The sequence below is a fragment of the Protopterus annectens genome, chromosome 11.part0 (genome assembly GCF_019279795.1).
Source record: "Protopterus annectens isolate FY-2018-M chromosome 11.part0, PAN1.0, whole genome shotgun sequence".
Taxonomy (NCBI): Eukaryota; Metazoa; Chordata; order Ceratodontiformes; family Protopteridae; genus Protopterus; species Protopterus annectens.
Genome location: NC_056745.1, coordinates 991,208,821 through 991,233,556, shown reverse-complemented (window position 1 = coordinate 991,233,556; position 24,736 = coordinate 991,208,821). Strand labels below are relative to the sequence as shown.

At 39.5% G+C, this 24,736-nt stretch overlaps 1 long non-coding RNA gene across 1 annotated transcript in view; it reads left to right on the top strand.

Annotated features, from left to right (window-relative positions):
- Positions 1-24,736, top strand: part of LOC122815675 — a 167,550-nt gene that overhangs the window by 79,492 nt on the left and 63,322 nt on the right. The window contains exon 2 of the long non-coding RNA XR_006366982.1: positions 2,270-2,301. This is a non-coding gene — a long non-coding RNA (uncharacterized LOC122815675). The remainder of the gene's footprint in view (positions 1-2,269; positions 2,302-24,736) is intronic.

Below are 24,736 nucleotides of genomic sequence, written 5' to 3'. Positions count from 1 at the left end.
AGGTCTGCCTGCAAAAAATCTCATTTTACTAGTAAGAAAGCTTCTTGAAAATTTTATGTGAATATATTGAACATCTTCACAGTACTTCTACTTTTACTTTTAGTTTCCTGATCTTTTAAAATATCATATGTAAGCTTGTCACATAACATATCTGTAGACACCAGGACATCAAACAATTGTGCTTTAATACCCTTTTTATAGTTTTCCATCCTTAATATTTTCTTCCATCTACAACTTCTGAAGTGTATGCCCTAGAAGATGTATCTACAACATCATAAAAACATTTGTGAATGTGTGTATCATGACAGATGTAACTGTTAACTTTTTACCCTTGAGGAGATTGGAGGTTGGCATAACAGGTAAGGTGTTTACCTCACAGACACAAGGTACAGCGTTTGATTCTTACCCTTGGCAAGCATAGTTAGACTTAAAGGGCTCCCATGGCTTTGCTATCCTAGTAATTACCAATGAACCTGTATCACTCTCAGCTAAACTTCAGTTGTGTTACCATATCTGACAGATAATAGAAATTAATTCTTTTCCATACATTTTCCCCATATCAGTCATTAAATTCCAGTTGCATAAAGTGTTTCCCATCACAGTAGATCTTCAAAGAGAGAAGAATGTAACAGCAATTCATGTCTGGGTACATTTTACCTGCTTAAGAGCTCTTCTTTTGCTGCAAGAGTTTTCATCAACTGCGCGTTTATTCTTATTATTAACACTGGCCTTATGACAATATTCCAGAGACATTAGGTCAGTGTGCAAGGCATTTATATGTAGCCAGTATTGCTAGGAGCTTTATTCTGTTCCTTCAGCCATTTCTCACCCTTGAAGGAAAGTTTTTTTTTTTCCTTTTTTTGTTTGTAATAAACAATTCTCCTTTGTACAACAAACCTGTTATAACTACTCAAATAGTCATAGTAAACTACTGGAATAAAACCATCAGAATGTGACAGTGCACAATTTTTAAGGGAATAGAGGGAAAAACAACTGTAATGGGTCACTGTGATAGTAAATTATAAGCATAGCAATCGTAGTGTGTAAATCAGCTAGGATGATGTATTATGACTCCTTAGTAAACTCTTGGTGAATCATCCATTGCCCTCTTCAGCTCTCTAAACAACTGTATCAGAATTCATCCCTGTGAGGCAAAAATATAAGGGAATATTTTGCAGTAAAACTACACACTGGAGTTACAAAATCAAGAAATTATTGAGAACAAAAAAGTGTGTACAGAGGTAAGGTGTAGAGGTAGTTTTGCAATAAATGTCTGAGATTACTTGCTTCTGATTAATTTCCCTTGTCAAAGTAATATCTATAAACTGCACGTGCATATTTGAACTTGTATATGTGACACTTAAAATGTTAGTATTCATATTTAAATATGTAAATAAATTGTCCAATACTACTGGTATTCCTAAACATATTTAAAAACATTGTCAGTAGAACAGCCATAGAATATTAACCATGACTTGATAAAGGAGAATAAAACAGATCTATTTTCCAAGCTTTCTTAGCATTTATGAAATATTTGACTTAGTTTTATCTACGGTTGAAGCCAGATTTTCCTTAAACTCAATTTTGAGAAATATTGTAACTTGATTCATAGACAACAAATATTTAGAGACCCTACCATCTAATAGCATGAATACATATACTGAGAATGCTATAAACCCAGAAGTCCATAATGAAGCTTAGCATAGAATGAATACTGAATTGGCAATTTAATAATATCTAAATTTGGGCTCTATCCTTTTTAAGCCTAGAGGTTGGTGCAATAATTTCATACCTTGCAGTTCACATCATAGAGACTCATTGCCTGACTAGTTAAAATTACTAAAGAAAAAGTAGAGTGAGAGGTTGGCATAATGGTCAAGGTGGTTGCCTTATAGACACAAGGTGCAAGGTTTGATTCTCACTTGGGGTAATTGGCTAGGCTTAAAATAGTCCATAATGGCATTTAGCCTAGTACTAATTTATGAACCTATAAAAAAACATCAAAGTTGAAATATTTTCACTGGGATTATCTATATCTCTATCAAAATATTAAAGCTCCCAAAGGTTTAAGATTTTATAACATTTCTAAAGGCATTTCTTTAGAGTCTGATTTTGAGAAGAACTGATAGCAGTTTTTGACCATGCTTGTTGTAAACAAATGATTATTTAAATTAGCAAACAAAGAAAGCATTAATCTTGACCAATGTATTCAAACACCACAGTAAAAAAGCACAAGTGTTTCAAACTTTTCTTATCTTTTTTTTCACAGACCTCATCAGAAAAAAAGTATTCATAGCCCAGGTAAGCTTGTATACAAATTGCATTCAATTCAAAATTACATCAGAATTACCCAGTCAATCTAATTAATGCATCTATTTAAAATGTTTGCCCTTAAATTGACATGTATTAGTTCAAACTGGCATACAAGCTGCAAATAGATACACAGACCCCTCATCATCAAAGTGGTGGAGCAACTCAGAAGGGAAAGGGACAAGAAAATCTAACTTCTTTTACTTCACAAAATAAGAACAGTGAATAATTTAAAAACAGTAAGACCCTGTCCGGTTTGATTCTCAGCTAGAGCGTCTTCTGCGTGGAGACATGCGTGAATGGGTGTACCTTTGTTGAAGGTTGTGCATCAGGCCTGGCAAGCCGGTATGTAAAAATCAACTGCCAATCATTAGCAGACTGGAGTTCCGCTGTGGCGACCCCTAACCGGGAAAAGCCGAAAGACACAAACTTCCAAGTTTCATTCTCAAAGTGAAATTGACATCTGTGGTTTGAAGAAATGCTTTTCTTTCATTCCAGCAAGGACAGAGTTAATTGATGTGCTTCCTGATTTAAAACTATTCACACTTAAATTAAGTCTGCTATTTAAAGTTATACTTAACGCAAATTATTTTAAGCTGAAAATGCACTTTCAACCCACAACTAAGACAAACAATACCGAATTTTAAGAATGTTTGTGGAATGGACATTAGGTCTCCATCAAAGGGACCTGTCCAGAATACATTTTAAAATTTGTCCATGGAGGAAAAAATACACCTACAGCCTTTATGTGGTTTTAAAAATGGCCACATTTTCCAAAGTACAAATACCACATTGAGTCTCTCCAAAAAGAGTTCACTAAACCAGTGGACCTAACCTGGTTAACAAAGAAGAAAGAAAGATTAAAACATTTTCAAGAAAAATGATTCAGGAACTGTGAACATGAGCAATAAACTGGTTGATAAATTTTTAAACCTGTTTGTTAATAGTTTAACAGAAGTAGAACTGTTGGATTTCTTAAAATTAATGCATCCACATCTGGCAATTAGGTTTGTTTCCTGAAAATTCATAAATATGCCATGCATCCTCCATTTAAACTGATAGTTTTGCCTAAATAGTCAAAGAGAAAACATAAAACATTATTTTTGAATTAGATTTTACAATGTCTGGCATTAGCTATATATGACATCCTAAAAAGATTACTGGGACTTTATTTTTTTTTCAAAAAATAGATCTAATGAATTTAATATGAATACAGTTAGTCTCAGCAGATGTTAACAATTTGTACACCTCACAAATCATCAACTTTTTCAAATAATACTTTTCTAGTAAAAGTAATTTTTTGAATCACAAAATCAATATGTTTACTTGTATAGCCATCATTTTCGTAGAGTCATTAACACATGACCATATGTAGCAGTTTGTATTGGCTGTGAAAAATATTTTAACTTTGTGTCAAGTAGTGTGGTATATACCTAGATATTTATGAGACTTGTCCAGCATTTTATGTAGGAAACCCTAAAAGAATAGTAAATCAAAGAATGTCTGAATATCCATATGCAATTAGAAACAAACAGACTCAGGACAACTTAAATCAACATAGTATTTGATGTAACATATTAGGAAATTTAATATTTTCATTTTAGATCAGGTTTGTTTTCACAACAAGAGATACTGATTTCATATCTCTTCATGAAAAAAAATGTAATTAGTGACGCAGCAAAAACTTAATGACTGAGTTGCAATAGGTCTTGATATTATTACTTCAATTAATTTTAAGCTTGAGTTCACGAGAAAGGAAATTATGTCACTTTTTAAAATTGTTTGCCATTGTTATTTGATCATGCAATGTACTTTGACTTGTAATATGCATTAGGCCTCTTGACAATGTATTTTTTTTTTACTTCTGATGAAGGCAAAGTTTTATAGGAAAAAAATGTTTCTGGTTACATCATGCTTGCAATTCATGTTGTGGAATGGTTAATGTTGTTTTTTAATTTTTTATTGGTTCACTAAATTTAGCTTGGTTTTCATTTCATTTCAAAACTTACAATTTTCACCAAGTATGTGAAAAGGTAGCCTGTGATCATTTTTTTTCTATGCAATCTCTAGCACGGCACAGAAGTCCTGGTAAGTCTTGACATTCATGCCGTATGAAGAGAAGGCGGAAGTGCCAGTCTGCCTGGGAAAGTGTAATCCTCTGCAGAGTCCTAATTCCTATGGCATTAAATTCTAGAGACTACTTAAGATGGGTCTCATCTTATTAGATCTATTCTTTCATCATTATTTATCATTAAGCATTGTACTGTAATTTCTCACTATAAGTCAGTGTCATTGCATATCTGAAATCTTTTTACTTTATCCTGTGTCATTGATAACTGTAGTATTATTCAAAGACTCTCTAGTTCTTCTTTTAACAACTCCCCATGCTTCTTTGGAAGGTGCTTTTGCTCAATGTATATGATAAACATAGTTCCTTGCCTAGTTAGTGTTTCCCTTTCAGATCATATCTATTAATTAAGAATCATTCTCTGCAGTCTAGGTGATGTCCTGTACAAGAGCTATCGAAATATGTTTTGCAAGGCTGTGGGGTCTATTTCATCTGAATTTCTTTACAGTAAACATATTCATGGAATTTCTCAAATCTGCACACTGTTGCGAAAAGTTACTTTTCCATCTGTGCAAATCTTTTTTTTTTTTTGCATCTGTAAATACTATTGACCCATGTGAATTGGTAACCATGTAAAATGTCAGGACCCACAATTTTGATTTCTGGAATGTGGAGACTGAATGATCAAAAATCTGGACTTATGTATTCTTGGTCCAAAATTGCCATCTCTTTGAATATTCCCTTTTCTGTGCAGTATGACAATCTCAGCTTTGCTATATATAAGTTTGGGGATGTGAGAGCTTTGTACCCTATATTGGGGGTACAAGAGAGCATGCTCCCCCTGCAAAAAAACAAGTTTAAAGGAGAAGCATGATGTTTAATATTCAGTCTTCTCTTGTTATTTTTTAATTTTTTTTTTGTTCTTTTTTTTTCCTCATTTCAGGACTTGCAGTGCTGAGTCCCAGCATTTCAGGAGGGAGCCTTTTAAAGCTTATCTGCTCTCTGGCAGGATCACAGCTTCTATACCATGACTAGAATCATGCAGCTCACCAAATCCACAGATCTGAGTCTTTTGCTCAGTAACATTAGTATCTGTAGTCACTGAAGGACATTGTACCCATGTAAAAAGCAAATTGTGAACAAATGATTAAATTTTTTCTATGGTCACAGTAATTCCTGATCTGCTATCTAACTACGACCATTTTGTCTTTCTTCTTTTCAAGAAAAGTCGAGGTATTTAATACCTTCAAGACATCTTCCCCAGCAACCCAGAAAAATGCTGTGCACTGTATGTTTTCAGGCTTCCCACATTTTCTGCTCACAGTGTACACAAATCAGGTTTCTTCACCAAATGCTTCCAGTTTTCTGCTAATCTGACTTTCAGAGACACAACTCCTAGTGGTTGCAGTTGAAGCATTTTTCTAATTGTGAATTAAACTTCTGTACCTCAAGGGACATAAGGTCTTTAAAACAAATTTATTTCTTCACTTTTTTAGGTATATTTCTGCATTCTAACACCTTGTAATATTAGAATATCTGTTAAATCGTCCAGTGAGCAACACATACACTATTGACGAGGTTCTGGCCTTCCAAGAGCTGTTTTTTCAGAGTACTATTTTAAATAGAATGCATATTACATTTGTGTGTGGCTTCCTGTCCTTTATAATTATCATATATAAAGTTGTACACCCCACATACAACAGTGTTCTACTTGGTAAGAGTCATGATAAGCTAATTATTTTTTATGAAACATCTTTAATGTCACAATTGCTGACATTTTTCAGATAGGATATGTCTCCAATACTGGTACTTCATTGGCATCAGGAATAGTCACAACTGGATTTGTTTCCCCTTTTTCAGTCTTTAAACTCATTGCATTGCCTTTTTTGTTTAAAAATTGCTTTGTTAGCTCAAATGTTTTGACTTGATGAAATGGAATTTGGGGAACTTATAAATTAGGTTATTCTTAATATTTGATTGAGTACACTTTTGAAATGGCCCAAAGAACCCAACTGTTTGATGTAATATTCTCCCAACATGCCAAGTATGATTGCAAGGCATATGGCTATAACAAAGGCAATGTGTTTTTAGGAGAGAATCCACAAAAGGGATGTGTGGAACTAGTGAGAATAGAGAAGTTATTAAATAGATGTAGTTTTTTGTGTATCTTGGAGATGAAGTTGATTGGATATTAAAATATGAGGGTCAAGTATATTCATTATGTAAATAATTCATTGGGTTAGTACAAGTATATTTTATTAAAAAATGTAGTTAATGTTAAAGAAAGGCAGAAACACTGAGTAGAGAGGTGGAAGTGAGTAGCCCAGCAAATACCATCTTATCCATCCTGGGAAAGGAAGAAGGCAGTTTGGCTTGTTATAGTGCTGACCCACCAGTAGTTTTTGAGTCTGGCAAGCAGGGTAATGGACCATGATGACAATCACACTGCATCTCAGTCAGAGGAATTGGACATGCATGAATGCACACAAACACTACTCTAAACACAGCAATTGCATATGACACAAGGCACTGCAGGGAGTGATTAGGCTAGAGGAGAGTCTGGGGCCCTATATAGGTGGTGGCTCATTCTTGGAACCCAACATGAAAGTACCTCAGTAAAGGGAATGGATGGGACATTTCTCACCCCAAATAGGAACAAATGGGTCAGTACGATTCTAGGAAGAGGATTTGATAGTCAGTGGTGCTAAAAAAAAAAAAAAAAAAAAAAAAAAAACTTAACAATTAAGTTTTATGTGTATAAGGGAACTCACTTTTGTTATCTAAGTTTGATTATAACCTGGTGATAGTTGTTGGGTATGGTGTGGCTACCTTCGGTATGCTAACTGTACTATATAATTCAATAGTAATGTAGATTATTATTTATATGTAATATTAGATGTTACATCCACAATTGTGTATTATATCAATTAGCTAAAGACAGTGGCGACTCGTGATATTGGACTGCAGCCCCCCCAGCTGTGAACCACAATGGTACAGTCTGATAAATCCTCCTAACCTGCACATAGAAAATGAATCTGGACTGCTGCCCTACCAGACCCGATTCAGGAAGAAGGCAGCAGACTGCTGGCGCCCCAGAAGGGGATTGGACTGCAAGGTCTGCAGTCTTGGAACATTCACAAACAGGAACCAGAAGTGTGCATTGCTTTGTTTTATTTTATCATCATTATTGCAGTGTGTGTAATGCCCCAGTTGACTTATACTGGTGGCTATTGAGAGAATTCACAATACCTGGTAGTGGTTAGAGAATACCTAAGGCTTAAACCATGTGCCCTGGATGCAGGTAACAAGAGCCTGAATTCCCTACCCACCACCATTTGTGAAACTTTTGCAGATTTTTGCCTCATATTTTGTTCTGTTCTGTTCCTCATAAAATCTGTGGTTTCTGATTTTTGTAATTCCTTAAATAGTTGATGGTACAGTGGCAGCATTGTTGCCTCACAGCTGAAGGGTTTCTGGTTTGATTCTTGGCTGTGGTGCCTTCTGTGTGGAGTCTGCATGTCCTCCCTGTGTTTGTGTGTGGGTTTGCTCTGGTGTCCTCCCATGTTACAAAGACATGTGTCTGCAGTATTTCCCCCTGGACCTCTGCTGAAAATTGGCTTTTGTTCCAAGTCAGACTTTCCTGGTTAACAAATGTTAAATAAATAAAATTGACAGGCATTTGAATTTCAGACTTCATATTCTTCAGAAAATACACAGTAATGCAAAACCTTTTATTCTAGCAATTTTCTAAGTTTATAAGGTGAATATTTGAAATTTGTCCCTATTTTTGGGACTGTCCAGGTTTTTTGTGCTAAGGTTGAGAGCTATGGTGAGAACTGAATTCACTGCATATGTTTGAGGGCTGTATTCCCCCATTACTGGCTTTGTCCAGGTGTTTTGTGCTAAGAGGTTGACAGATATGATGAGAACTGAATGCACTAAATGATAGCCATTTAAGATTTAGTCTTCCTCTGTTTTCATAAAACAGCTGATTTGGCATAGTGGTATGTTGCTGTGACTGCTTTGCACAAGGTCCTGGGTCCAAGACTTGGCAGTGAAATGTAGGGTGATAACACAGCATTTTATATTAGTAACTTTCCAAGATTATACAAACGATGTTTAAAATGTGTCCCTGGTTTTTGGGCTTTTGTCCCAGCCCCAATAAATGTTGGCTTTTTCTAAATTACTTGTGCTGCGAAGTTGAGAGATACAGTTGAGTGTCAAGTAGATTTTACAAGGAGCTGAGAGCTTTAGGGGAAGAGAAGTTTAGTGCTGCTTATACTGACTGATTGCATTGTTAATAGCACAACAGGTAGTATACTTGCTTTTGATGCTGAAGGCTGTGGGTTCTACTCCCATAAGGGGTGGATGCTGCCATACTGAGAATTGAGAGTATCCTCTTTGGCGAAGATGCAGGCACTTTATTTATAGATGAAACAATGAAATATAAATTTGTTTGCTAGCAGCAACCTCTTCATTAGCTACACATCTCTTTAATGTGGAATTATTTAGATGACTTTTACTTCTGCAGAGATTGTGCATATTTATTGATACTGGTGGACTGCAAAAGTTTGAGTAGACTTTTATGATGGAAATGTTCTCAGGTGGGCAGTTTTGTCATTATTAGTGCATGCATTTTGTTTTATTGTTTACTGGAAAAAATGTTCAAAACAATAAATTTAAAACACCCTCTAACAACTGTACTGTATTATACAAGGAATATAATTTAATACAATCAGGAAGGTGTATCACACAACACATGTATGTCTTGTGTGCAAGGGGCCTATCATTTAAAAACAGCCCAAAGATAATCTTTATACTAGCCAAATTTATTTTCTTTGAATGTGGATTTCAGTGCTGTTTCAATGAATGTGAGTTTCAAGGGCAGAGAAGTTTTAATGCTAAGTCTATTTTCATTGTGAGACTGCATTGCATTGTTTAGCAGATGTCTTAGTGTTTGTGCTGTAAAATGCAAAATAAAACTTTCAAATGAAATCCAAATCATTGCAGAAGTAAAGCATTATGCACATTACAGTGTTTATGGTACATGGGGTGAAATAGCTAAGCATTGGGACATTGGAATGGCTGCTGGGGGGAGGCTCCATTCGATCATGATTTTGTGAGTGGGAAGGATGGCAAACTCAAAGACAACCCCGGCTGAACTATACATGTTAAGTTGTCTATCTCGCCTTAATTTCTTGCTTGTTGGGATTGGAGCCGACCCTCGGCTCCAACTCAGCCATCTTCTATAGCTCAAGAGCTGTTTACTGGCTTGAGGCTACCCCTTATCTCATGATGCCTAGTGCTAGCTACCCAGATCTCGTTTGCCGCTTCAGCTGCGAGGTTCATTGTTACTGGCTCAGGCTCGTGTAAGTTTTATTATACTACTTTTCTATCAGATTAGGGTTCCTTTTTTGATAGTTTATAGTTTTCAACATAGTCGTTAATTAGTTTGTTGTAGTATTAGTGTAATTGTAGTTTTCCCTTAGAACTCATTTAAATTAGAGAGTTCTCCCCTCCCCCCCTTTTTCCTATCCCTCTTGTAGGTAGCGTTTTTAGTTAAGCCTTTCTCTTTTACCTCATAGGTAGCCATTTAAGTTAGAGGTTTCCTAGTTAAAAAAAAAAAAAAAAAAAAAACTTCTTAACTGTAGTTTATTGTTTTCTTCAGTTAGTGTCTGTAGTTTTATTGCTGTTCGGCCCTTTGGCCAAAACTTTCAGTGTAAGGTAGTATTTCTCTACTGGATATGTCTAAAGAATACAAGGTGTCTGGATTCAAGAAGTGTGACTCATGCTGTCAGAAAATGTCTCTGACAGATGGGCACACTTCTTGCGTCTATTGCTTAGGCGCAGTGTACCTGCAGGACTCTTGTTCTGTATGCCATGCATTCAGCCCAAGGATTCTGCAGGAGCGCAAAAATAAGCTTATCTTGAGGGGTTTTCTTAAGCCCCAGGATTCACCGGCCAAGGCTCAGCCGGTGAAATCTCCTAAACCGACCATATTGTCGGCTCCCAGCTTGGAGCCGTCATTGGCCCAAGCATTACCTACTACTTCGGTTCCGGCTGGAACCAAGGAGGCTGCCTCCCGGTCAGCTCCACCAGTATCTTCGGAGCCGTCTCGGACCCACAAGAGACTGAGGTTGCCTTCTCTAGAGTCGATACATTCGGCTCCTCGGTATCCCCTGTTGCAGAGTGACCGCAGTCACAGATCCTCCCACTCCTTTCGCTCCTCTAGACTCTCGGATCACGACATAGAGAGAGTGGTCAGTAGGTTGTTGAAGTCGCAGGCACTGGCCAAAATGTTATCCAGCCCTCCTCAACAGGTGTCGGCTCCATCCGCTTCCATTGATGTTCCTCCTCCGACTCCTCTGAGCTCGGAGTTTGTTGGGGTTCGAATCGTGGAACCGTCACCACCGATAACGATTTCCCCTTTGGTTCCATCATCGGCTCCGATTACCTCAATGGTGCCTTCTGTTGAGGGATCTGGGTGTCGAGACTCCCTCATCAGCTCCCAGGGGGCGAGTGGCATCGGACCCTTGTCTGACCCCGTTCTCCCTCTCAGAGCTTCGGCGCAGGTGAGCTCAGCTCCTACATCGGCCTCGGAGCCGTCCCCCTCAGTGCGGAGGAGGATTCTGGTTTCCTCAGAACCAGAGCCTTCTTTGCATCATGGCAGGGATGCCTTCGATGTCATGAGGAGTGTACTGGCCCCTGAGTCAGCACCATGTTCGACCCCACTGGCTCCGTCCTCTGTAGAGCCTGTGTCAACCTCTGTCCCTCCTCCGGACCCCAAGCGTGGGGAACTGACGCTCCAGAGCACCCCACTGGGTGTTTCCTCTTCTTCTGAGGCCTTCCCTGATCATTCAGAGAAGGCCCCTCGTAAGTGGAAGTGCAAGAAGAAGCACATTGACTCCCCTGAGTCTGTCACTTCGGATACAGATTTGGATGAATCGGAAGGGTCCCCAAGATTCCTTTCTGAAGATGTTTCCTTTTTGGACATCCTAGAAATGCTTAGACAGAGGGGGAACTGGACTGCCTTAGCCCCTACTGAGGACTTATCCGTATTCCTGGATGCGTTTGGTTCCCGCCATTCCACCTCCTTGGTGTCTCCGCCCTTCGATCCACTAATGTCAGTAGTGGCTCAAAGGGCTTGGTCAGCCCCGGATACAGTGGAACCAACCCCAAGGAGGCCCGGCAAGTTTATCACTGCACCCTCTGATAAACAGTTCCTTACCAAGGGTGCTCCTGTGGATGCCATGGTAGTAGCAGCGGCCACTAAAAAGGAGTTGGCAGAAACTTCTTCCTCTGTCCATCCTCCTAACAAGGAGTCTAGGACCATGGATAGATACAGGAAGCATATGTTTGCTTCAGCGACCTTTTCCATGAGGTCACTGAATTACTTATGCCATTTTACCAGGCTACAGAGGGATCTCCTGAAAGAGCTTAGAGATACCCTCCAGGATCCATCAGCTGAAGGGGTTCAAGCTAAAGTAGCTTCTCAGCTGGCGACCCTTAATTCAGTAGTTAACTCCTCCATGAGGCTCATTTCCTATGCAGCCGATGGTGCGAGTAGAGCCGCAGGTACAGGCGTGGCCCTTAGGAGACACACATGGATGCGGCTGTATAATTTTGCGGAGCCCTTTAGAGCGTCATTCACCAACACCCCCTTTGATGGTTCATTTCTCTTTGGACCACAGGTGAAGGACACTCTCACTAGGTGTGAACAGGAAGGCAAGACTCTCTCTGCCGTGGGAGTCAATTTTTCCACTCCTTCCAGACCATATCCCAAAGGTCAGAAGAGTGGAAAACTGTGGTTTCGGAAATCCCAGGGAGCCTCGCCTGATACACATAGTGATTTTTCCTCCAGGGGCAGAGGAGGAAACAACAACAGACGCCGCCCTCGAGGCAGAGGGGGTCCGCAGAACCAGGGCAGCAGAGAATCTTTCTCTGACAAGCCCTTCCAGCATCCCTGAAGGGTTGCCTGGCTGCCCGCCTCTGGAGGCAGTCGGGGGAAGACTTTCAGTACCCAAAAGCCTGGCAAGACATTACGCGAGACAAATGGGCACACTCAATCATATCCGGAGGCTATGTAATTCCCTTCTTCCAATCTCCCCTACTGTCAAGCAAATCTCCCCCAGATGTCCCACCCAATCTGAGGGCCCAAGTAGTCATAGAAATTTCAAGACTGCTAGAAAAAAGAGTCATCCAGGAAGTCCTGGCAGACCAACTCGGATCTGGAACTTACTCAAGGTTCTTTTTGGTACCAGAAAAGACAGGGAACTGGAGACCAATTTTGGATCTCAGCAGACTAAACAAGTCTGTTCAAAGAACGAGGTTTCGGATGGTCATGCTACAGTCCATTCTACCCTTTTTGGGTCAGGACAATTGGATGTGCTGAATAGATCTCCAGGATGCGCACAATCACATCAAGATGGATAGGCGCTCCAGGAGATTCCTTCGCTTCCAGCTGGGAGCCAGTCATTATCAGTTCAGAGCTCTGCCCTTTGGTCTCACCACAGACCCCAGGGTGTTCACCAAATGTATGGCAGTGGTCACGGCTCACCTGAGGATTCAAGGATTCCAGGTGTTTCCTTATGTAGACGACTGGCTCCTTACTGCTACTACCAGGCATCAACTCCTTCAAGCCAGGGACTATACAATCACAATTTGTTCCTTTTTACAGCTTCCCGGTCACCCTCCCAGAGAAGCTCTAGTCCACGATTGGCCTCAGGGATTTCTTTATGCCTTCCCGCCTTTCCCTCTTATACCCAAACTCATACAGAAAGCGATATCTTTGGGTTGCAAAATGATCCTCATTGCTCCTTACTGGCCTCAACAGATTTGGTTTCCGTTCCTGCACCGTTACCTCCTCGAGCAGCCCTGGATCCTATTCCAGACCTGCTGATTCATCAGTCAGGAGAGCTGCATTGATCCCTCCAAACACTCCAGCTCACAGCTTGGTTGATCCAATTCCAACCCTAGCCCAGCCCGGCTGTGCGTGAAATTATTGTCTCCTCTCACAAATCAGCTACTAGAAAGAAGTATGCTAGCAAATGGAAACATTTCTCTTATTGGGCAGAGGCTAGGAACATAGATCCCTTTTCAGCCCCAGTTCATGAGATCTTGGACTTCCTAACTGAGCTTTTTCACTCTGGGTCCGCTTCTGCCACAATCAGGGTTCAACTAGCGGCCATCTCTAACTATCATGTTGGTTTTTCTAATCTAAATATCATGTCTCATAAGCTGTGTAAAGCCTTTCTCAGAGGGACTACTCTCCTTAGGCCCCCAGTGAGAGATCCCCCTCCTCCTTGGGACCTTAATTTGGTACTAACCGCCTTGATTATGCCCCCTTTTGAACCGGCAGCATCCTGCTCCCTTAAGTTTCTATCTTGGAAAACTCTCTTTCTAGTAGCTATTACCTCAGCCAGACGTGTCTCGGAACTTCAAGCACTAAGCGTTCGTTCTCCGTACTTAGTTTTTCACAAGAATAGGGTTGCTCTGAGAACTAATCCCGCCTTCCTTCCTAAAGTCTGTTCAGAAAATAATCTAAACCAATCCATAGACCTTCCAGTGTTTTTCCCTAACTACACCCACAAGGCAGAATACAAGTTACACCTTTTGGATGTTCATAGACAACTGCGTTTTTACCTGCATAGAACAAAGGATATAAGAAAGTCGGACCGACTTTTCCTTTCCTATGCTAGGGGCAAACAGGGTCTTCCAGTTTCCAAAGTGACACTGTCCAGGTGGTTGTTTCACATTATTACCTTCATCTATCAACTAAGAAACAAAGAATTGTCTACCAAACCGAAAGGTCATTCTGCTAGGGCTTTGGCCACTTCTGTAGCCTTCCAGTCTAGGTTGCCCATGGACTCTATTTGTGCCGCTGCCACATGGGCAAATCCTCACACCTTTATTTCTCATTACAAGTTAGACATGGTGTCCAGGAATAGAGCTAACTTTTGTTCCACTGTTCTGAAGAGTCTGTTCCAATAAGCCACCCAGGATCATAGGTGCTAGGGATGCTGTCCCAACAAGCAAGAAACGAAGGCAAGATAGACAACTTAACATAAAGAAGTTATGTATCTACCATAATGTTCCATGTTAGTTGTCTTCATCTCGCCTTCTTTCTTGCGTCTCCCCCTCCATCCCCCTGTCTTCTGGACCAAGAGGAGTTTAGGCTTCACCGACTGAGTATTTTCTGGTTTGTTTCCTCTACTGACTTGGAGTGTATAACAGGTATGCCCAACCTGTTAGTTTGGTCAGGTTATTCTTGCTATGTCTGGGGTTAGCTATTACAAATGAGATCTGGGTAGCTAGCGCTAGGCATCATGGGATAAGGGGTAGCCTCGAGCCAGTAAACAGCTCTCGAGCTATAGTAGATAGCCGAGTCGGAGCCGACCCTCGGCTCCGATCCCAACAAGCAAGAAAGAAGGCGAGATGAAGGCACCTAACATGGAACGTTATGGTAGGTACATAACTTCTTTCTATCAATTGTCCAGATTTTCACAGAATGAATAGATTTTTGCTTCTTATTTTTGGTTTGTTCCTCATAAAATGTGTGGTTTTCTGGCAAATCATTTAGGAATTAAGTCACTAAATAATGACAGACATTGAGTTTCAGACTTCATAACCTTCCGAAAAATGCATGCTAAAGCAAGATCTGTTATTCTAACAACTAAGTTTATACAAGAGCAATTTTTAGTAGTGTTTGTATGTTTCCCCAATATATTTGGCTTTGTCCAGATTTCCTGCATTAACAGGTTGAGAGGTACATGCAATTAAATTGCTTTATAGAATTAGACATATCCAAACCTCTCAACTGTCCCTGATTTTGGCTCAAAATGTTGCTCTCCTTCTAATAATCCCTCTGCAAAATGGCAATTTTGGAAGAAAATGTGGAGGGTTTACAATTAATAAATAACTGTAATAATCAGAGTTATAGATTACTTTTATTTCAGAAATGCACGTAGATTTGTTTATTTTGGCAGCTGCTCAAGTTAACAGTATTACTATTTAAAAAAGTGTCCCTTCTTTGACAGGTTTCCAGCTGTATTGTGTGGCTATTTTATATTTGTGCATCACATTTTTGGTCCATTTTTCATAAAATTGTGGTTTTCTGGCAAAATAGTGGCAAATCATTAAAGACTGAAGTTAGAAAATAATGACAGACATTTGAATTTCAGATTTCATACCCTTCAGAAAAATCATACTAATGCAAGACCTACTATTCTATTAGAAAGTTTATAAGAGCAATATTTAAATATTGTCCTTATTTTTGGGCCTTTGTCCCACTTCTATGTATGGCTTTGTCCAGATTTCTTGCTCTGAGGTTGAGAGGTATGACATATGTGTCAGGGCCATCACAGTCAGCCAGAGACATTTCAAATTGTGACATACTTGTTGCACCCCACTCCCCCATGTAGTGACTCTGGATGTGTCCAAGCAAGGCAAGGAGCAGTTATGCAGTGTAAGTGTGCGGAGTATCCCCCCATCCAAGGTAGACACAAGTACTACAGTGGCTTTTCATCTGTCATTGCTTGATTTTGCAGAATGTTCTGGTTTTCTGTCATATTTTTATACTGTTGATTTATGCTTCTTATTATTCAGAAAGTGCCCGTTGCTCTGTGTTTAAGTAGCAATGCTTTCATGACCATCAGATAAACTTGTCTGAGATTGTAAGATGCAAGTAAGCTTTAATAAGCATACTGTTAAATAATTGCCAACATTGAAAGCCATTCTGTTGTTGCCATGCAGAGAATACTTACATAACTAAATAACGTATAAGCCTTGGGTATTGAAACACATATGACAGTATTTGTAATAAAGGACAGGATTACAGTATTTTAGGAAGCTCATTACCTTTGTTGGAGATTTGCAATCATCTTTGCAGGCTTTACCATTAAACTAAACAGAATGCCAATCTATCATGTGTGGTCCATAACCTGTGTAGTAATCCTTTAAGCAATTTATCCTGACCTTGTTTCTTGTTTGCTGTCAGACCTCTCAACTGTCCCGAATTACTCGTTTTTTACCGAGTTTTGGGGTCCCAATAATGGGGTGCCACGATTCCCGAGTGGCACCCCATTATTTCCGATTTTTTTAATCTATTTTTTTAGATTTTTGCGCTTTCGAAGCTGACGTCATCACGTGCGTGATGATGTCAGCTCCGTCAGCCTGTCGGAATTAAGCCGCGCATCTGTCTGAATAACAGAACACAGGATTTCTAAGCCACGTGTGAACGCAGGTGGATTTCTGTACTTTTTAAGCCTTGGACTGGTTAATGAATTAACTGCAGAGCTGGTGGATCTCTAAGCCGCTCTGTTACAGTAACAAAATGGATGATTAAAGTCATACTGTTAACGAATGGCAAGTACCTAATTAAGCTGTTACTGAACAGATTTAATTGCAGAGCTAGGTGAATGCAGTGCAATGCACTAATGCCAGTAAGCTGTTCATAGGTTCATAGGTAGGTACTAGGCCATCTGCCCAAGGGCATTTAGAAGCCTAGCCAGAGTGTGTCGGCTTTCGCCGCCCCATTGATTAATTAACTGATCCTCTGTCAAGCAGAGCCAATGAAGTGATCCCAGGGGTGTATTTTCTGTTACCCATCCACTCGTCAAGGTTTCTCTTGAGTGTTAGTGAGGGGCTCTGCCTGATGTAATTTGGAATTTTGTTCCAAAGCATGGGGAGTCTCTGTGATAGGAATCTATCCCTCCATCTATCCCCACATCTATATTAAATATTGGTCGGATAATTCATGATCTCCTGTCAAAATAAAAAAAAAATCAATGTACATTTGTAATAAAAAAACATGTTCAAGCAATGGCAACTTAATGAGAGTATTACATTTCTCACCAGCACATGAAAGCTGGGGCAACTTTAGCCCCCATTGCTACCCCACTAACAAACACCTTTTTCAAATCAAAAAATGTTATTAGTCAATACCAGTTCTAACATCGAACAAATATTACTGATGTCAACTGCCAGAAAATTATCAAATTTACTTAAATACAGTCTAATATACTCCAAGCCATTTCCTTATCAATAGCAGTAAATAGAGAATTAACATCAATTGTACATAAAAACGTTATCAATAAAAATGTCATTTTTTCATTGATCTAAATATTTTAAATCATAAACATTGTCCTGCACTACTGGATACAAAATAGCATCAAGATATATCGCAGTGGTGAGAGTTTTACTTTTGGGGGCATACACTATGCATCTAAAGGGAGTTTTTTTCTTTGTTCTTATGAATTTTCAGTATGCCAAAAAGCATATCTAATTGAGGTTGTTCAACAGAAAGAAATTCAAATAACTGTTAAGAAATATAGCCTTGATACAACATATCAAGCAATGTTAGATCAACTAACTTATACTTCTAACCGTGTCTTTAGATACGTTTTTATAGCTCTTAATATCCAAAAGTAATTCTAACATTGCTTTATTATAATCGGAGACTTCCTTGATAACAAGTCCATTACCCTTGTCCACTTTCATATACCTAAGCCCAGAATAACTAGTAAGTTGTTTAAAGGCCCTTTGTTCACCATTGCTTAAATTAAAAAAATGGTTTATTTGTATGATTATAACATTTATCACTTCTAAACAAATTGTAAAAATCAGCTTCACACATAGTAGAAAATACAGTCAGTTAACAAGTGGAGGAGTAATGGTACTCCGTTTCTTGAATGGAAAAAAAAAACTTTTTCTGACAACATTGTTAAAACATATATAAGGTTTAATTTTATTACATATAACTTGAAGCCCAAATTAACATCCGTAACAGAAGCTCTTCCAGTTGATATGAATGTAAAACCCTTTGATAAACGTTCATGTTCATCTTTAGAAATAGTCTTATTGCTGAGGATAAAAATATGCCATTCAGCTATCACAGTCCTATTCCCTTCCCCCATTTCTTCCCCCCATGTGATCTTGCCTCTCCTGGATACATGCAAGAGTTATCCAAGTTGTTTTTTCACAAGTGGTATAAGAAGGTTTTGAAAGATGGGGTGAACTGATTGGGTTTGGTACAGATTGGAAGAGAGAAGTGGGAAAATTCAAGGCAGTAGGAATGAATGTAAACAGGAAGGTAGGCTGGACAGCATTTTAGATTAAGATAAGAGGAAGTATTTATACTGGAGAGTGGTGCATCAGATCATGCAATTGTATGGACAATGTGAAAGCCCCTTCTCCTGGTCTTCCCAAGAAAATAGGAATAAGGCAGACGAAAATACAGAAAATGGAATGCTACAGAGTTAAGTCTGCTTGAAGAATAGATCTAATGGATATTAGAAGTTAAGTGAATAAAAAAGGATGGAGAACTGGACAGGAAGTTAACAAGGTTACAATGGGGGAGCAGGATGGTAATTCAGGAAAGGAAGTTAAAAATAAGTAATGTGAAGCTGAGGTTTTAAGTGTTATAAGAAACAAGGACAAAGGTGAAGTTGGGAGGCAGACAGTCGAGTGATGAATTAACGGAGGCAATGTTGCTGAAATGAAAGTTAAGAAAGTAGAAGAGAGTTCTGGTGGCAAGAATGAAGAGGGTGGAATGGAACAAGTACGGCAGTGAGCAGGGAGGAATGGAATGAGCAGGGTGATAGAGGTCGGGTGTGAGGTTTATGGGGAGTTGTACAGGAGGGTGGACAGGCAGGGAGAGAGGTTTGTGCAGTGGTGCAAGTTTTATGGGGAGTTGTACAGGAGGGTGGACAGGCAGGGAGAGAGGTTTGTGCAGTGGTGTGAGTTTTATGTGGAGTTGTACAGGAGGGTGAACAGGCAAGGACAGAGGTTTGTGCAGTGGTGTGAGTTTTATGGGGAGTTGTACAGGAGGGTGCACAGGCAGGAGGGTGCACAGGCAGGGAGAGAGGTTTGTACAGTGGTGCGAGTATTATGGGGAGTTGTACAAGAGAGTGGACAGGCAGGGAGACAGGTTTGTGCAGTGGTGTGAGTTTTATGTGGAGTTGTACAGGAGGGTGGACAGGCAGGGACAGAGGTTTGTGCAGTGATGCAGTGGTGCGAGTTTTATGGGGAGTTGTACAGGAGGGTGGACAGGCAGGGACAGAGGTTTGTGCAGTGGTGTGAGTTTTCTGGGGAGTTGTACAGGAGAGTGGACAGGCAGGGACAAATGTTTGTGCAGTGGTGTGAGTTTTATGAGTTGTACAGGAGGGTGGACAGACAGGAAGAGAGGTTTGTGCAGTGGTGTGAGTTTTATGAGTTGTACAGGAGGGTGGACAGACAGGAAGAGAGGTTTGTGCAGTGGTGCAAGTTTTATGGGGAGTTGTACAGGAGGGTGGACAGGCAGGGAGAGAGGTTTGTGCAGTGATGTGAATTTTATGGGGAGTTGTACAGGAGGCTGGACAGGCAGGGACAGAGGTTTGTGCAGTGGTGCGAGTTTTATGTGGAGTTGTACAGGAGGGTGGACAGGCAGGGAGAGAGGTTTTTGCAGTGATGTGAGCTTTATGGGGAGTTGTACAGGAGGGTGGACAGGCAGGGACAGGTTTGTGCAGTGGTGTGAGTTTTACGTGGAGTTGTACAGGACGGTGGACAGGCAGGAACAGAGGTTTGGTGCAGTGGTTCATAAATGCATTGGAGGAGGAACACAGTCATACTGGCATAGGGGAATTGTATAGGCTATTAAATGTTTGAAGAGGACCAATGCAGGGGACCCTGATGGGTTTACTACTGACTTTTACAAAACAGTGGCTCTTAAAGTTGGCTTTAATTTAATTGGCTATATAGTGAAGTTCTCAGAAGTGGGCAGACACCAAAAATGTATGGGTGAGGGACTTAGGGCCATCTTACTTAAAGGGAAAGGGATCCAGATGAAACAGAGAAAGTACAGTTTTGTACCTACCATAAATGTAGATGTTTGAGTGTAAACACTGCTGCAGTCCTTACACCCGGATCACCCCGCCGCCAGGCGGCTCCCCAGTCGGCCTGAGCCCCAAAGTCCCAGTCCGACATCGGCCGCTGCCGCCTCCTCCCCGACGCCAGTGCGACAGGGGTATCCAAGATGCAGCCGACACCATTCTCTTCAGCCTTTCCTGCCCCATATGTCAGGTGCCCCCAAATAGGTAGGCAATTCACAGAATGGATTTAAAGTCGGCGAATGCACTTTTAATTGCAGAGTGAGTGTGTGTGTGCGTTTTAACACTATATGCTAATATTTCATTGCTATAAAATATAACACATTATGTTATCACAGGTCCAGTCAGTATCTCCTTTCGCATCATAGCTCAGGTTAGAAAAGTATAGTACAAGCATTTTATTTATTTAAATAGTATGCCCCCCCTACATTGCTGTGAAGTGCAATTAATATGTCACAGCTTCAAATGCAACTCACCCCATGTAACAACGGCAGTCAGAGAAGTAGTGTGCTATGCTAGAAAGTATTGAGCTCTATTGTTTGGGGTTTTCTCACGGCCAACCTGTTATGAACTCTGATACAGGATTTCAATGAGAAAAACAGTACCACATCTGTGAAGTAAAGTCTTCTGTGTTTACTTTATACTAGAGTGTGCTAGTCCTGATTTACAGGCTTCATTTTGTACTGTGATGCTTTCCCATCTGAAACTGGTCTTGCTCATTCCTCTTGGTGAAAGTAACAGCTTCTGCTGTTGTTATTTCAGGTGTGTATTACTAGTGATTATTAGAGGTGCTAACTTTTCATTGACTGTGTTCTCTGTGGTCTGCTGTACACATATAATTTCTGAGAATACTACTGCTTTGCTATGCTGGGCTTTGATACAACCAACCTGCCTTGAAGTCTCTTACTGGAAAAGCAGTCTTATAACACCTGGGAAGTAAAGGTTTATGCATTCATTTTACACATTAGATTGTGCTGGTGCTGCTTAAAGTCTCTATGTTGTGCTATGGTAATATTTTATGCATAACTGGCTTTCCTGGTTCCTCCCATGGTGACAGTATAGGCTACTGCTGGTGTTATTTTTGGTTTATACTAGCAGCTTTTACATAGCAGTGCTATTTTTTTCATTGGTCTGTATGCTCTGTAGTCTGCTTTAAAATTGTTGTATTTGTGAAAACCACCACTCTGTTGTGCTAGGATTCAGCACACCCTACCTTGCTTGAATCAGTAGCAAGTACTGATGTTGGTAACTGTCCTGTTTCCTTCTATCCCTATTATCTAAAATAATGCACCTTGGTGATCACCTGTATGTGTGTGTAAGCCTGAAGTCCCTAGCCACCATCACTTCTGAATTTATGCTTCACATTTTTGTTCTGTTCTTCATTAAAGCATTGGTTTTCAGGATTTACGGTAAAACAAAACCTTTTATTCTAGCAATTTTATAAGTTTATAAGATCAGTATATGAAATGTATGTGTCCCTATTTTGAGGCTGTATTCCCCCATTATTGGCTTTGTTCTGTGTTTTTGTTCTAAGAGGCTGAGAGCTATGGTGAGAAGTGAGAACTGAATTCACTAAATGATAGCCATTTAAGTTTGTCTTTCAGGAAACTGCTGATTTGGTATAATGGTATGTTGTTCTGACTGCAGTGCACAGGGTTCTGGGTTCAAGACTTGGCAGTGAAATGCACGGTGGTAACACAACAATTTATGTAAGTAACTTTCCAAAATTATACAAGCAATGTTTAAAATGTGTCCCTGGTTTTTGGCCTCCCCCCCAATTGAAAATAAGTGCAAGAAGCTATACAACAGGCCTATGGCTTACACTACTGTGATTTATATATATATATATATATATATATATATATATATATATTTATATATATATAGTGTGTAGAAGTAGACTGACTGTTATCATGGAAATGTTCTGAATAGGGCAGTTTTGTCCTTATTGGTGCATGCATTTTGCTTCATTGTCTACTGGAAAAATTTTAAACAATTAATTTAAAATCCACTCTAACTTAAGTCTAACAAGTGTGCTGTATTATACAAGGAATATAATTTAATAAAGTCAGGGAGATGTATCAAAGAGCACATGTATGTTTCTTGTTTTGTGTGCAAGGGGCCTCTGATTTGAAAACAGCCCAAAGGTAATCTTTATCCACCACTGGCCAGATGCATTTTCTTTGGATGTGGTGTGGGCTTCAATGCTGTTTAAATGAATGTGAGTTTCAAGGGCAGAGAAGTTTTAATGCCAAGACTATTTTCATTGAGACAGTATTGCTTTGTTTAGCAGATATCTATTTTTGTTTGTGCATTGTGCTATAACATTTAAAAAAAATAAAATCCAAATAATCATTGTAGAAGTAAAGCAGTATGCACACATTAGTGTTTATGGTAAATTAGGTGAAATAGCCAGGTAATGGGACATTGGAATGGCTGCAGGGGGACTCTGGTGATATATTTTGGTTACGTTCTTCAGTTTGCATTTGAAAGCTGGTATCCTACAATTCCATTGGAGTGGGTGGAGTTGTGTAATTATGTATGCAAATTTTACGTTAATCAGTGTACAGATTTGTACCTATTTTTCATGGGCCTTGTCCAGATTTTTGATGTTTCCAGGTTGAGAGGTATGTTTGCTGTTCATTTTTTACTTTGATCATGTTTTCCTCATGAAACAAGTAGATAGTTGTTGTCAGGCAGCAGGTCTCTTTAGGATAGTTAACATTTTTACAAGTGGGGGTATCACAGAGATTGCTACTTTCAGCATGTTACTTGGTACTTTTATAAAGCTGAATATAAAGTATAATTAGAACTGCAGTGCAAGGAGAAGTGGTTTGAGTTGAGTGCTGCTTGTTTTTCTTATACTTGACTTTGACTGGCATTCCAGTAATGTATTTAAAAAGTAATTTATTTTTTCATGCCTCACAACCTTTTTGTTTCCATCTAGACATTAAGTAAGCTGTCATGCAGCCAGTGCATTGAAATATTTTTTTTCTTCTACATTTCATTTTGTCTTGATTGAACTCTCATAATGACGGTTTGGCACCCAGGGCAGCATATTTAATTAAAGCTCCATTTTTTTGTGGTTTTTGAGCATAACCCCTCCCCTTTCTAGTTGGCCACACCCCTTCCCATTGGCCCCACCCATTCAGCTGTCTCTTGCAGCTCCGCTTTGATTTGAAGTCACCAGCCACCACTGGCTAAAGAGCCTTCATTAAAAATGGAATAAAATATCAGACATCTCTGTTAGTATACCATCTATATCATGACTTATTACCAGCCAATGTAACTCAGTTATTTGCGAGTTTTAATAAGAAAGATACAAAATGTAGTGTGTATATCCATTGGCTTATTCCAAGGTTTACAAAAACTAAAACACAAAAATTTGTTTTATATAGAGTGGTTCCTTTTTCAAAATCATTGTTTATAAATGTGTTACCTAATATTAGGATATTTGAATTTTACAAACTTGTTAAAATACATTTTAATGTCAGAATCATATATTTTTTGTGCATAATGTAAAATGTATAAAAATCCTTGGCCTATTGTTTAATTAAGTTTAAATAAACTTGAAGGATAGATGAAAGAATGATTGAAAATGTTATCCCATGGGGTATGGGTGGGGGCAATGGTTAAAGACAGATGTAGGCTGTGGTTGGATAGAGTTTTTGTTGTTGTTTTTCTTGAGACAGATCTTATGAGACAGGTGAAGATGATGCAGCCTGCATTCCCTGAATGAAATTCATGTGACATATATAAGTGTGTCCTCCTGGCTAGAAAATCCTTGGGTTACTGGGGAGTGGGTTTATGAAAGAGTTGTTTAACTGCTGTTCTGGTCAATTCCTTTTACTCCAACTGCCAGGATTTCATCAGCTAGTTTTCCAAGGGCAGTCAGTAGTTGAATGTTTACATCTTCTGAGAAGGGCCTCATCCTTCGCTATGTGGACTTAGAATGTATACGGAAATGGGGGTGGGGGTGGGACAGAGATCTTCACCAACTTCTGATAATTTTGAATTTGAGGGGAGGAAGCATCATGAGAGTGTCATCTAGAAATTCCCTCTTTTGATTCACTAATTTTCTCAAATGTTATGCTTTGTGGCCAATGCTGTAGTGGCAAGATATACACTGGTTGCATCAGTAACCTGGGTTTGGGAATGGACCTGGTGTGCCTTGATGGGATACGATGAAGTAGCTGGTAATTGCATATTGTTCCCTTGATCAGGGATCCTAACCAGCCACTAGTGGAATAATAACTGCCCGTTCTTCCTTACCTCTTCCTATATAAGGATTACTAAGTCACAAGAATGTCACTGGACCTCCTCACTTAAGGGACGCACGTGGAATCATGAGAAATGAGCTATAAGGAATTCTGCTGAGGCTCAAGTGAGCCAGGGATAAATCATTCTGTTTTTATTGCACATAAAGCTTTTATTCATTTTATTAAGAAACTGGGTAGATTTCTTCCTTTCCTTTCTACTTTTCATTCACAAAACA